The sequence below is a fragment of the Lepisosteus platostomus genome, unplaced genomic scaffold, assembly GCF_059453375.1.
Source record: "Lepisosteus platostomus isolate fLepPlt1 unplaced genomic scaffold, fLepPlt1.hap1 Scaffold_103_H1, whole genome shotgun sequence".
Classification (NCBI taxonomy): Eukaryota; Metazoa; Chordata; class Actinopteri; order Semionotiformes; family Lepisosteidae; genus Lepisosteus; species Lepisosteus platostomus.
In genome coordinates this window covers 123,369-138,699 of record NW_028291484.1, presented here as the reverse complement: position 1 = coordinate 138,699, position 15,331 = coordinate 123,369, and the positions used below count along the sequence as shown (strand labels likewise).

General features: G+C 38.2%; 1 non-coding gene across 1 annotated transcript; it reads left to right on the top strand.

Moving 5' to 3' along the window:
- The first annotated feature begins 13,753 nt into the window (after nt 1–13,753).
- On the top strand, nt 13,754–13,825 carry trnad-guc (transfer RNA aspartic acid (anticodon GUC)). Its single transcript has one exon. It is a non-coding gene; the product is annotated as a tRNA-Asp (tRNA).
- Nucleotides 13,826–15,331: the final 1,506 nt, after the last annotated feature.

Below are 15,331 nucleotides of genomic sequence, written 5' to 3'. Positions count from 1 at the left end.
TTCTTTTACGCTGTGGGCATTCTCCTGGTCTGTGTCTTCTAGGATATAATGCCAGCGAACTCTTGTTTTTATGTCCACTATAACAGACAATCTCCTTTGCTTTTAACCGAGCGTTTAATAATTTCCTAAAATGAAAATGATTTACTTTATTTCCCTCACGGGATCAATAAAAGTATCTATCATCTGTCTAAACTATGGGACAGAATTCTGGGGTCTCCCCATACCAGAGATTATGGTAGGGCTTCAGAATGGTGATTGGCTGACACCATCTGACACCCCTCTGATTGGAGAAAAAAGACGTGCTGGTTTGCTATACATACAGTACTGTACCAGGAAGAGGAATTCTTTCTGTTCGAAACGTGTATTTTAAAAGTTTAAGAAGTAAAAACCTTACAGCATACACAGATTTCGTCATCTTTGTCTTATGCATAATAATGTTCACCGCTCTGTCTAGCAAATTAATAATAAACTTTATTTCATATAGCGTTTTAAACGAATAAGTAATTAGATTGCTCATAAACCTAATCACTTGCTTTTTCTTTTTATTTAGGCTCAGATTTCAACTATAGATCGTATTATTAATAACCATAATAACAACCAACCAACAAAAACAACCATATAAACATAATACCAACCAAAAACATAAATAACCACCACAATACAAAATCAAATATATCAAACCATTATACTCTCGCAACTTCCTCAATTACCATAATCCCGCCCCTTATGCAAAACCAAATCCTCCTCCCATCCCAGTTTATCCTCTTTATCATAAACAAAATCCACCTCAATTTTCAACATAAAGCATTACACAAAATCAATACCTCAACACTCCATACTCAACAACGATAATTCACAAACAGCCAGAACATGTAACTCCACATTCCCAAACAGACCTCATTTCCATAGCCCCGCCCCTTATGCAAAACCAACATCCCTCCCCTGTTCTCTCTCTCTCCCCTGGCGTTTGTAATCGTTATTTTCAAATAAATGTTTGCAAAGTCATGTATTTTAAAAATCTTAAGATTTTTATATTTATGTCTTTATTTAGTGGTTTCATTAGGGACAAAGGCTAAACTTTCTTGGAAAAATGTCTTTTATGTAAACCATGTTTGCTATTAATTCATTCAGGGCTAAAATATGTTCATTGTCGTCTAATGAAAGAAGGGTTCCTTTCGCCGTAGTTGGGTTGAAATTAGAAGCTTGCCAGGCCCGGATTGTTACACCAACGTATTAGCATGTTAAAGCGATTTCATTGAGGAGCCTAGGCTTTAACTAGTAAGTACTGTACTTACTGGGTTTTTGAGGGGGGGTGCTGTCTTTCTTTGGAAATCTTGCCTGCTTCTACTACTAATACTTGTGAAACCGGTTTAATTAGTCACAGCCAGCACTCCCGCAGAGAGGGAGAGAGGGTTGTACTTGCAGTGTATACAGTAGATGGGAAAGCCAGAGCCGACCTCTACGCCGCCCACGTGTTATGCTCTTCGTTAACGTCTAAGCCGGAACACATCATTATATCTCATTTTGTATTTCTTAAAAAAAAAATTGTTTGCCCAGCCTAACAATAGTATTATTGTTATTGTTTTTAACCTGTAAAGCGCTTTGAGGAGCCACCTTTAAAGGCGCCATATACAATAAAGTTCATTATTATTAGTATTGTTAATTTGCTGGACAGAGAGGTGAACATTATTATACAGAAGACAAAGATAGCGATTTACGTTGCATTGTGCATTGTGCTGCTGTAATACAGTTTTAAATAATTAATAGTCTAAACAGTATCAGCTTTATTTATGGGTTTTAAATAAAGGCGATTTAAACGCGATTTAAATCAATATAAATGTTAATATTGTAACGCCTAGGTGACTATTCATTGTTATTAAAATGACTTAAATTTGATCATGTTGTGATATTTAGAAATATAAATTTGTTTGGTGCGAGTGAGGTTTTAATTAATCTCTGACTAAGGAAACGTTTAATTTTTTCAAAGAAATGTTTGTTAAAAAAACCCAGTAGGATTTGATCACAGACCATGTGACATGGGAGTCAGGAACCTAACCCACAGCGCCACCGGCAAAGTAAAAAAGAATGAAAGAGTGCTGAAAAAGCACTACAGAAACATTATCAACAGACAATGTACAGCGTGTACTATTCTTGTGTTGCGGTACATGAATATAATTATATCATTATTAATTTCTTTAGATACGCGATTCCATATTATATTCCCTTTTAATCAAATTCTAAAAGTATGCTTGTTGACTTCGGTATCACGTTAGTTAAAGACTTTGATGCTTAATGTTTAGGGAGAAATGGAATACTGGTGTGTATTTTTTCTTTAAAGTACCGAGACCAGCCATATACTGTATGTTTAAGTTCCAAAATTAATATCGTTTATGACCTTCACACGCGTTGCAGTATGCTCCTATTCTTTTTATGCTCAGGTACTAAGATTTCCCTTCAGTGGTAAAATTCCATATAAATGTTCAATACTTAAACGGGCACAGTTAAGACATTAAATATACATATACATACTGTATACAGTACAGTTTGCATACAGTAATATGTTTATGTTCCAAAATCAATCTCTTTTATGAGCATGTGAAAGGCATGGTGAATCAGTTCTCAAAAATTACTGTACTTTGCATGATTGGAAACAAATGCTCGATTGCGAAATGCTGTGGTGTTACTTTTACAAAGACGGTCAATGAAAAAAAGAACGTGGACAAAGGCAATACTTTGTTTACAGCTTGTCCAAGGTCAAGACTTTGATGGCCACAGCTCAAACATGAGAGGTTGAGTTTATTAGCTCCACCTTGTGGAAATTCCGGATACTATTATTTTAATTGCGGTATTATAGGAGAATTTACGGTAACTCGCGGTAGACCGCGTAAAGCGCACCGCAAAATAATGCGGTATCGCCCGCGCATTTTGAATGGCTGCATCTGTAGCTGTTACAGACGGCGTTTTAGGACTTTTAGCTCATAAATTCATCTTACATTTCTACTCCATCAATATTAGCAATGTTATCTTTACCTAGCACTAAATGTAGCTCTAAATAAATGCAAATTCTAAAATACATTTAAAATAAATCCTATTCCATATATTGTAACTTTGTGGTATTTAGAATTTTTATCTGAGGATGCAGGGGAAAGTATTATACAACTGTGAAAGAGGCTTGAATTTTAATACAATTTCGATCAAAAGAAAACCAAAATCCGTATGATTTTACCGTCAGTATCCCTCGATATTGACGTTATGTTGAAAGATTGGAAGAAACTCTCAAAGAAGCAACTGCAGTAGTGGAGAGATTCGATTTTAACCGATGATCCGATGTTTGCAGCTCAATAATCCATTTGTTTTCGAAAAAAGCAAAGGCAGGTATGTTTTGAATGTCACCATGATCCTCTTCTCAATCCAAAAGGTTTTATGTGATCCTGATCCCACTAGAAAAGAGTCAGTATACAAAGCTCAGTATACAAAGAAGTAGAGACTCCTTTTTTGAATAATCCTCACGTCTGATTGTTTTGCTTAGACCTTTAAAATGTACACTGTTGACTGTTTGCTCTTCCTAACACAATTAAAAAGCCGCCGACAAACTTACAGATCGGGAGTTTGGTTCAGTGATACCGCGCACTTAAGACGCTCCGTTTTCTATTGCCGGCGTCTCTGGATTCTTTTTGTGTGTGAATTTCGGGGAGACTCATTAACCCTTTGTCAATTTAAAAGAGACATTATTTTAATCCAGACATAATGAAAGACGTAGTAATTAGACACACGTACAAAAACACATGAATCTAATTGAGAAAATGTTGACCGGGGCGATGTATTGCCAATAGCGGCTCTGAGCTCAATGTGGTGCTCTATAGGAATGCAATACAAACGCCAATGGCACAATGGGTAACGTATCTGATTACGGATCAGAAGACCTCAGGTTTCTACTCTTTCCTGGTATAAACCAGGCTACTTAACACTGGCACCGTAGTGTGTGCGGTCCTACATAACCTTACTATCGACTGGATGAGTCTTCTGTTCCATCTTCCACACATTCCTGCTGTTTCACCACCGTTATTGTAGGACAACAGCCAAAGACACGAGAAGATATACTATTCCGAACAAATGTCTTAACTAATCATGTTGAAAAAGGTGACAATAAGTTTTTGTTTCTTTAACATAACCTTACATTTGCCTGTAAAGTTCATATAATTTTCTGTAGGCACAAATCCCCAATATTTCTGCTTTCTCCTGAGAAACACAAGCGTAGAGTCAAATCATATTAAATAACACAACACATCTATTAATTTAACACCCAGATGTGATGGAGCAATACACACAGACTACACACAGCTTTTTATATGCGATAGTGAATTTGCAGGTATCCTGGGGAGGGAAGAGAACTGATATTAAGGAAATACATATTTAAAGGGGATGCAAGTCTTAAATGTGTTTTGTCACATCTGGGTCTTAACTGAATAGTTTTTTTAGTATTATTTATTATGTTTTGACTCTATACTTGTGTTTCTCAGGAGACAGCAGAAATATTGATGTTTACATTTATATTCATATTCCCGGTGATATTGACTTAGGTACTCAACTATTTACTTGTAGTTTGACTCGTGTCAAAAGTTGAAAATCTCTGCAAACATCAAGATGACTAAGGACGTGCAAAGAAACTCAATCACATTTAGAGAAGGTAATGTTTAGATCAGATTAATTCGAAGTGTGTCTCTGGGTGAGTTTGATCTACCAACGTTGTGTTTAACAGACGGACACCCTGACTGAGTGTGCCATAGAAACTGACACGTCACATTTTGTCTACATTCACAGATTTTTGGCTAAATTAAAAAAAAATCATTGTCATTTTCTTGCCAGCTGGCAGTAATTCTTTTGGATTGATAAGAAAGATGAGCATTTTATCTTTCGCAATGTGTGGATTTCTTGAAAAACAAGTTGTGCCAAAAACGAAATGAACACCTCCATTGCAGAAGCATGTTGTCTATAACAATAAACAGTGCACAAAGACAGGCACCAGTGGGATTTGAAGCCAGAATCTCCTGTTTAATAGGTAGGCGCTTTAACCAACTAAGCCATGGCACCGGCAAAGCACTGCCCTTTTACATACACTTGGACACACTGCTCTGTTTTATCTTCGTTCGGTGTGCGGTGAGCCTGCTCACTGAGCAAGTTGAGAAAGGATGAGAAATGGCTTTTATCCGGCAATTTCATTACCAAGGAACTCAATGTGCTTTTGATGATTTACAGGGTGTCCAGTGCAACACAGGCGATGGGCTGCTGGGATTTGGAGCCAGGATTTCTGTTAACTAGACAGGTACTTTAACCAACTAAGCCACGGCGCCGGCAGAATTCTCCTCTTTTACTGCCGCTTGGACACACCGCTCTGAGACACCTGCGTTCAGTAAGCGCTGAGTCTGCTGGCTGAGCACGTTGCCTCCTTTACATTCAATAGGAGCCCCGGCACTAAGAGAAACGTACAGACATGGCTTTTATCGGGCACTTTTCATGTCCAATACGCTTGACATCTCCCACGGGCGACAGAGTTCATTTACGACGCTTTCCCTTTCTTTCTTCTTTCTGTACACTTTGATGAAAAAAAAGAGAAATCATGTAGAGAAAATGTCTTTTTTACATGGAGAAAATGTGCACCAGGAAATGTGGTGTTTAGAAGAAGTGAGTTAACGTGAAAAGTGACCTAATTTACCGGAGCAAATGCTCACCTAGCAAGGTCTGCTTTACTACTAGAGAGACGTAGAATGAAAGACGTGATAATTTAACGCCGCTGTGGAACAAAACGCTATATTCTTGGAATTCTAAATCAATTAGAAATTCAGAGCGACACACAAACGCTTTGTCTGTTTAAAAGTGATGATTTAAAACTGATAAAAATGTCGAAAACACGTTTCTTACTTAGAAATTGTAGATGTGGTGGTGTACTAGTAGCGGCGCTGAACTCACCAAAGTGCAATTCAGTTACGTGACGGGCTAGTGGTTTAATGGACAACGCGTCTGATTTTGGTTTTTAAGATTGTCGATTCGACTTCTACCGGGGTTGCGTTATTTAAATCAGGCTCCTCAGAAATAGATGTCCGTTATGTAAATAGACCGCACCTGAAAGCAAATGTTGGGTCTGGTTTCCTTTCTTTCCTGCATGAAATAGCAAATCGTTACAAAAAACACCAGCTAATGTCCAATAGCGTTAGTCATTTAAACAAACATGAATATACCATAGGTCTTGGTACATGGGAGTGGATTGGTACATTTGTTGCACAAAGCTAAGGTATGCGTATACGTGATCTGACAACTGGAATCAATTTTGTGTCGTTAAACTCTGTTTATTTTTAAGTAACAATTAAAAAAGGAAAAATTATAATTACAGGATTCAGACACTTTTTTAAACAAACGTGACCAAACACTCCCTAACTTTTAGGTTTGCTTGAACCTGTAATAAAAACGAGGTCTGAAGCTTCCGTTCTCTGATGTTACTGTCTTTAAAGCCGGACGTTATGTTTCGTGGATGTGCAGTGTGCCTTTTCTCTTGTCGTGTTCAAGATGATTCGCTGCATAAGCTCCTGACTGGGTGTTCTGTACTGCGATGTTACTTCGTTCAGATTACCTATGTGGTGTACAGATAAAATTCAACTGCGTGGTGTAACTTCCAGGTTTGTTACTAGCAGAACCTGCAGACAAATGAGCTGACCTCGACGTGATTTGAACGTGCAAGCTTCTAATCTGGAGTCAGACGCACTACAGTTGCGCCACGAAGTCACGTGCTAAACGTGCTTTTAATTCCCCCAAAGAGAAAAATCAGCGTCCCTGAAAAAGATTTATTTTTCATTCTCTCCTGTGAGGAGTGCCACTTTTCCAACGAGGGTCTCTTCTTCCCAGACCACAGATTATTCTTCCTGCCCAGCTCTCACACAGATAGCAGACACACCATCTCCACTTATGTCTTCACTACAGCTATAGATTTGACCCCTACAGCCCCGATATTCCTGGACAGGATATTTACCACCAGCCTCATGATCTTCTCATCTTGACCTCTCCCAGGAGGAGAACAATTAGCACAGAATCCTCACTCTATTTAGCAAATAGCACAAACCACAGTTTACCTGTCAAGACAGAAAACCAGGCTGCTTCAGGTGAGGCTTAAACTCACAACCTCGGCATGACTCCACTGATTATGTCATTTTACATGGCCTGAACCAGGAAAGAGATTGGAAGTCAAGAAGTTATGGTGCTGTTTTAATACTTGCCTACACTTTTAATTTTTCGGTCAAATCTTTTATTTTGGAATACTTTCAATTGATGTTAATCCTAGTCTCGATGAACGATTCTGGGCCATGGTGCGTCTTGAATAATGTTCTTATAGGCTTCAGTTTGGAAAGTGTGCTCTTCAGAAGCTACTGAAACCGCTAATGGTTACATAACACTTAATGCAAAAGCAACGTTCGGGTTTGAAAAATAATATTACTTGCTATGAATACAAACACTGTTACAGGAGGGGTGTTAGGGCTATTTTAGCTTAGATCATCAATTCATCTTGCAGTTCTTCTCCGTCTATATTAACAGTGTTATCGCTACTGAGCGCTAAAGGCAGCTCCTGGCAATACTTCATGAGATCTTCATTAGAAATCATTTAAAAAAAAATATTTCCACTACCATACATAAAGTAAAAGATACCGATTGCAGCTAGATGCAAATTCCAATCGAAAATGTATCAGCTTTAAAATTTTCCTTTGGATCCATACAACCACCAGCATAAGACTCAAAATATAACTGTGTTTGATTGTACAGCATAGATTGTACAGGATTTATGTTTATATTTATGTTAAAATTAAGGTAAATATATCAAAATATCAACATCCAACTTCACAGTGCTGACGTAACAATGCTTGTTAAGTCCTCAAACAATTCCGCGTTGTATTTCTAAACGATTTTAGCAGAAGACGCAACAGGAGTATACAGATCCAGCCATTCAAAATGGGTGAGGTATTTCGCGGCATACCCCGGTGGGCGTGTCGGGGTATCACGCGGTATCACGTAGTTCACGTGTGTCACGTGACTAACTATCCGGCGTCGCCTTGTAAAACCGCCAGGGGGAGCTTAACCTCTCATGTACAGCATTTGAGCCTTTAATTTTGAACTGTGTATTACAGCATGTTAATCATCAGTCATTAAAATGTTGGTATATTTTATGAAAGCAAGATTGCTCAGTTGGACAAAAGTACACAACCTACCTTTATCAGAAATATTTATGCATCAAAGTCTTTACTGAAGATATTACTAATAGTATTAATAATGGATGACTTTGGACAAGCTGTATACTCAAAGTATAATTTCTTTAGCACATTTGTACAAGCACTTGGAATCTATCCAAGCCATACTTTGTCAGGCATTTTGTTTTACTTCAACTGGCATAAAAACTTCCTTGCTTTTAACAGGGCGTTTCATAATTTCTAACTACGAAAATGATTTAAAATGCGACATCTATCATTCAACTAGAGCTTAAAATATCACAAGGAAAAATACACACCGATATTTCATTTCTCCCTAAACATTGTAAGCTTCGAAGTCTTTAACGTGATACCGGAGTCAACAAGCATACTTTTAGAATTTGATTAAAAGGGAATATAATATGGAATCGCGTATCTCAAGAATTTAATAACGGTATGATTATATCCGTGTACTGCGGCAGGGCTATGTAGGGCTGTTTCGCCTGCCTGTTCATGCGAGCTGTCTTGTAGCCTACTGGTCTAGGTGTGTGACTACCAACTGGCAAGTTGTGTGTTCACATCCAGCTGGTGCTGGACTTTTCATTTTTATTTATTTATTTTTTAATCGCGTAACATAAACATATTACCGTATGCAAACTGTACTGTATACAGTATGTGTATGTATATTTAATGTCTTAACTGTGCCCGTTTAATTGAATTTAAAAAAATTATTTAAAACACGAACATTAAGCTGTTTACATCTTCCACCTGAGAACAGTCACCCGTTGCTACCCAATGCAGAACGGTGATTGGCTGACACCATCTGACACCCCTCTGATTGGAGAAAAAAGACGTGCTGGTTTGCTATACATACTGTACCAGGAAGAGGATTTCTTTCTATTCAAAACGTGTATTTTAAAAGTTTAAGAAGTAAAAACCTTACAGCGTACACAGATTTCTAAACTGATCAGGATCGTTATCTTTGTCTTATGCATAATAATGTTCACCGCTCTGTCCAGCAAATTAATAATAAACTTTATTTTATATAGCGTTTTAAACAAATAAGTAATTAGATTGCTCATAAACCTAATCACTTGCTTTTTCTTTTTATTTAGGCTCAGATTTCAACTATAGATCGTATTATTAATAACCATAATAACAACCAACCAACAAAAACAACCATATAAACATAATACCAACCAAAAACATAGATAACAACCACAATACAAAATCAAATAATCAAACCATTTTACTCTCGCAAAGTCCTCCAATTATCATAATCCCGCCCCTTATGCAAAACCAAACAATCCTCCCATCCCAGTTTATCCTGTTTATCATAAACAAAATCCACCTCAATTTTCAACATAAAGCATTACACAAAATCAATACCTCAACACTCCATACTCAACAACGATAATTCACAAACAGCCAGAACATGTAACTACACATTCCCGAACAGACCTAATATCCATAGCCCCGCCCCTTATGCAAAACCAACATCCCTCCCCTGTTCTCTCTCTCCCCTGGCAGTTGTAATTGTTTTTATTTTCAAATAAATTTTAGCAAAGTCATGTCTTTTAAAAATCTTAAGATTTTTATATTTATGTCTTTATTTAGTGGTTTCATTAGTGACAAAGGCTAAACTTTCTTGGAAAAATGTATTTTATGTAAACCATGTTTGCTATTAATTCATTCAGGGCTAAAATATGTTCATTGTCTTCTAATGAAAGAAGGGTTCCTTTCGCCGTAGTCGGGAGCCTAGCCTTTAACTAGTAAGTACTGTACTTACTGGGTTTTTGAGGGGGGGGAGGTGTCTTTGGCTGGAAATCTCGCCTCCTACTTTGAAAATACCCGTGAAACCGGTTCAATTCGTCACAGCCAGCACTCCTGCAGAGAGGGTGGGGTTGTACTTGCAGTGTATACAGTACACGCGTTATGCTCTTTGTTAATGTCTAAGCCGGAACATATCATTATATCTCATTTTGTATTTCTTAAAAAAAAATCGTTCATGTTGTGATATTTAGAAATATACATTTGTTTGGTGCGAGTGAAGTTTTATTTAATCTCTGAGCCATACTGATTCTTCTGGAAGCCAGTTTCCGCCAGGGAGTAAAAAAAAAACACACTATGGTATTCTCTCCAATGCAGTGCAGTTAAAAACATACCTCTGATGCTGCTCCTAAATGAATATCATTTATGACCATCAGAAGCTTTATGCTCCTTTTCTTTTTTCCAGTGGATTGAACAGGGAGAGGCATTTCATGATATACTTTTCACTGGTGAAACAACAGTGGCTCTGGAACAGTTTTCAACCATGTCGTTTTATAAAAAGGGGAGATATGTACACGTTACTGAAGCTAAAAGTTTAGCCTTTGTCACTAATGTAACCACTAAATAAAGACATATAGAAATCCCTACGTTACAGACTGTATATGGCTGGTATTGGTAGTTTAAAGAAAAAATACACACCAGTATTCCACTTTTTCCCTAAACATTTTAAGCATCAGAGTCTTACATGTGGTTATTTATTGCATAATTTAATTTTGAAAGCCACTGAGACATCAGGTACTACTGTTGTATTTATGAAAAAAGAAACAAAACAAAAAACATACTAACAACTGTGCCATCCTACTCCTTAGTTAATACATTTTATTATTCATAAACAGTTAACATTGTTAGCAAAATATTTTGAATTATATTTAACCCTATTTTTTCTTTAGTTTTGTATTTAACTTATTATATGATAGTCAGACTTAATGTATATTTGAACAATGAAAATATATTTTTACAAGATTTTACATTAAGCACTTAAAATTAATATGGTTAATAATAGTAAACTGTAACATGCTGTAACAAGATCGGTTAAACTGCGAAGAAAATGCTTTCAGAGAAAATGTTTCAGGTGTGAAGAACATAGATCTCCAATGTAATTTCAACCAAACCTGTTCCCACACACCCTGCCCCCACTACAATTAGAATACACACAAACATTTTAGCGTTTCATTCTGAGCAGAAGACCCTCACACCTGAAGAGTGCTGGCTGTGACAAATTTAACCAGTTTTACAGGTTTCAATCACAGACCATGTGACATGGGACTCAGTAAACTAACAGCGCCACTGAATTTGATAATACCTAACCAAAATCTGCAATATGGAAACAGAACCTGTGTGATTGTTGATAGATGATGTATTCGTAACATTTTTTCAAGACGAACTACAACATTTAAAAAATGACTTGTATGTACTTGATATCTCTAATCAATCCACGGGTCCCAGCACAAAACGAAAGTAAAACGCATACCGTTTCGCGCTTCTTATTAGTTGCTCAAAAGTAATTTGACCGTATGAAATGCATAATATAAACCTAGAAACATATACGTGAGCAGTACTTAAGCACTGTAGTATCGGTGTTAAGACATACCTCTCAAATACTGTAAATCAAGTTAAAAATATCTCAAGACCGATTCTGGTCGTAATGAAACCATGTTTCGTGTATGTTTTCTTTTTCATCTTGAAATAACTCATTTCTAAACCCGTTGTTTATTTATTTATCCCGTATTAATAAATAATAAATTTATTTTATTATAAATATAATAAATATAATAAATTTAATATAACGTTTATGTTTATTTATTTATCCCCCGCCAGGGGAGAGAGAGAACAGGGGAGGGATGTTGGTTTTGCATAAGGGGCGGGGCTATGGAAATTAGGTCTGTTCGGGAATGTGTAGTTACATGTTCTGGCTGTTTGTGAATTATCGTTGTTGAGTATGGAGTGTTGAGGTATTGATTTTGTGTAATGCTTTATGTTGAAAATTGAGGTGGATTTTGATTATGATAAACAGGATAAACTGGGATGGGAGGAAGGTTTGGTTTTGCATAAGGGGCGGGATTATGATAATTGGAGGACTTTGCGAGAGTAAAATGGTTTGATTATTTGATTTTGTATTGTGGTTGTTATCTATGTTTTTGGTTGGTATTATGTTTATATGGTTGTTTTAGTTGGTTGGTTGTTATTATGGTTATTAATAATACGATCTATAGTTGAAATCTGAGCCTAAATAAAAAGAAAAAGCAAGTGATTAGGTTTATGAGCAATCTAATTACTTATTTGTTTAAAACGCTATATAAAATAAAGTTTATTATTAATTTGCTGGACAGAGCGGTGAACATTATTATGCATAAGACAAAGATAACGATCCTGATCAGTTTAGAAATCTGTGTACGCTGTAAGGTTTTTACTTCTTAAACTTTTAAAATACACGTTTTGAATAGAAAGAAATCCTCTTCCTGGTACAGTATGTATAGCAAACCAGCACGTCTTTTTTCTCCAATCAGAGGGGTGTCAGATGGTGTCAGCCAATCACCGTTCTGCGATGGGTAGCAACGGGTGACTGTTCTCAGGCGGAAGATGTAAACAGCTTAATGTTCGTGTTAAATAATTTTTTTAAATTAAAATTCATTCTATACAGCAATCGCATATTTGGGTACCGTTTCATAAAACTTTCATGCTTAAAATGTTTAGGGAGAAATGGAAGACTGGTGTGTATTTTTTCTTTAAACTACCAAGACCAGCCATACACAGTACAGTTTACATACATACAGTAATGTTTATGTTCCTAAATTAATATCGTTTATGACCTTCAGATGCGTTAGCTCCTCTTCTTTTTATGCTCAGCTACTAAAATTTCCCTTTAGTGGTAAAATCCATATAAATATTCAAAACTAAGCGGATTAAAATGTGCACAGTAAAGATATTAAATGATTAAATCTTTGCACTACCAACCAATGCACCACGAGTGCCCCTGTCGGTCATTTTGGCCAGCCAATCACTTGCCCTGCGGTATCCTCCAGTGCCCCACGGTGGCTTGTGGGTAGGTTACTGTACCACGGGTTTTTACCGCGCATTTTGAATGGCTGCATCTGTAAATGATATCTCCCGCCAGCCATTCAAAGACACTTTTCCATGGGTGAATATGGTTTTCTGGGGAGTTGTGGTGTTGATCACTGTTGGACTTCCCCGGTCTCAAGTGTTGTTGTTGGACACGAGCAAAAGACTCGCATTTTCTGCAAATATGAAGAAAGGTAAGGTTTCGGCTTTAGCAGAGACAGTGTTTAAATTGATAACATTAAGGAGGGCATCCCTGGGTGGGTGTGAACCACCAACCTTACAGTGAACAGCAGAACGCACTTGCCGATTGCGCCACAGAAACTGACAAATGAGGATGTTGTCCATTCACACCTATCCGGGCAAAAAATAAACATCGCTTGCATTTTCATGCCACAACCCATTTGTATCTGCTAGGCTGCGCAGTCGTCTTGCACAAAGATAGCTTTGAAAAGCGTTAAAAGCAAGTCATTCCGAGTTGGTCGTTTGTGTTTTCGAAATGCTGTATTGCTGCCAAATGCTGAAATGATCTCTCGGCACCTCGGTTGTCATCTCTGCTCTGTAAAGGAATCACAGCATGCGTCGGCTTCTAGCACGGTGGGTCGGGAGACGATGCTGGTGGTCGAACAAAAGTGATGTCTTCCTCGTTAGTATAGTGGTGAGTATCCCCGCCTGTCACGCGGGAGACCGGGGTTCGATTCCCTGACGGGGAGTCGCTGTTCTTCTACCTCCTTAGAGAAAGGACTGGCTTTCACTTCTCTGTGTTTCCTTTCACAGCGCCATACACCTTTTCATTGCTCTCGCTTTCAGAGCATCTGCACGGCACAAGACTCGACATAAGGATGCGCATTGAAGTGAAAGCAGGAAGCGCTGCGACATGCACTGTGCATATCCCGCCACACTAAGAAGTGAGTGGGTCTGTTCGATCACAGCACTAGGCGAATCCCCAAACAGTGTGCGTGGCGACAAAAGAAGCCGATCTGTTTCGAACCGGGGACCTTTCGTGTGTGTGGCGAACGTGATAACCAGTATACTACGGAAACTGTGCGAAACCGTAGTAACCAGTGCTGAGCTTCGCCAGTGATATTCGATGTGAATTGAATGCTATTCGCCTAGTGCTGTGATAATTGAATGCTATTCAATTCACCAATCCTATTCAGGGGCGGAAAAGGTCAGAGCTGTGTGTGTCTCTGTAACTCGCCGTGATCGTATAGTGGTCAGTACTTTGCGTTGTGGCCGCAACAACCCCGGTTTGAATGCGGGTCACGGCAGAATAGGGGCGTCTGCTTTTACTACTTGCACGAATGAAGGCAAAAAAAAAAACAAATCGATGTGAACAAACGGCGCTTAACAGAGGAGTACTGCCTGACTGAATCATTGATGAACTACAGAGGCCACTCCGTCCTCTTCTCTGTTTTCTTCCATGACTAACTAAGGACTGGGCTGCGTCTTCGAGAGCCGGGAAGTCGGACTGGCCTGGCTAATTCCCGAGAGCCCAGCCCCTGCGCACAGGCACAGAACAAAGAGAAACGAGCGCATCGCCAAATTGACGTCCCGCTAAACTATTACAGGAGTAAGACAAGTAAACCACCAAACTGTGTTGAAGCAAGAGAGCATAAAGTGTGAACGCGGTGACTAGGTTTTTATACTGGCAGGACCTGCTACCACACACCTGGTCACATTACCGCTCAATCAACACAATCAATTACACACAGAGACCCGGATTGTTCTCAGCGTCTAATTAGAACCTGCTTCCAATCTGAGGCGGGACTGAACACTTTCCCATGTGTATCCGACCTCAGCGGAGGAGTTTCACGCAATTTAGACAGAATTAAATCACCCACACGTGTAAAATTTGCTCAGATTAATTTATTGTTCAATTAGTTTCTAATTTCCGAGGAAAGTGTGTTAAACTCGCTGTCAGACAGAGTACGGAACATGCGACACGTCCGTCCACACTTTCCTTTATCGAGGGGGCTGTTCTATCAACACGTACCGCAATGAAAATAATTTTACTATTTTTCATGTGTAATTGCATGTCATATTAAAATGTGTAATACAAGCATTTCTTTGCTTCCCAGTAAAGAAATACTGATCAGCTTTTGACATGATCTGATAATAATTGTCTGATTTTTCGGAGATTGGTTTTGCTTCGCAGCACTGAGAACCTATGGAAGCCCGTTTCCGCCAGGGAGTAAAAAAAAAAACGCGCTATGGTA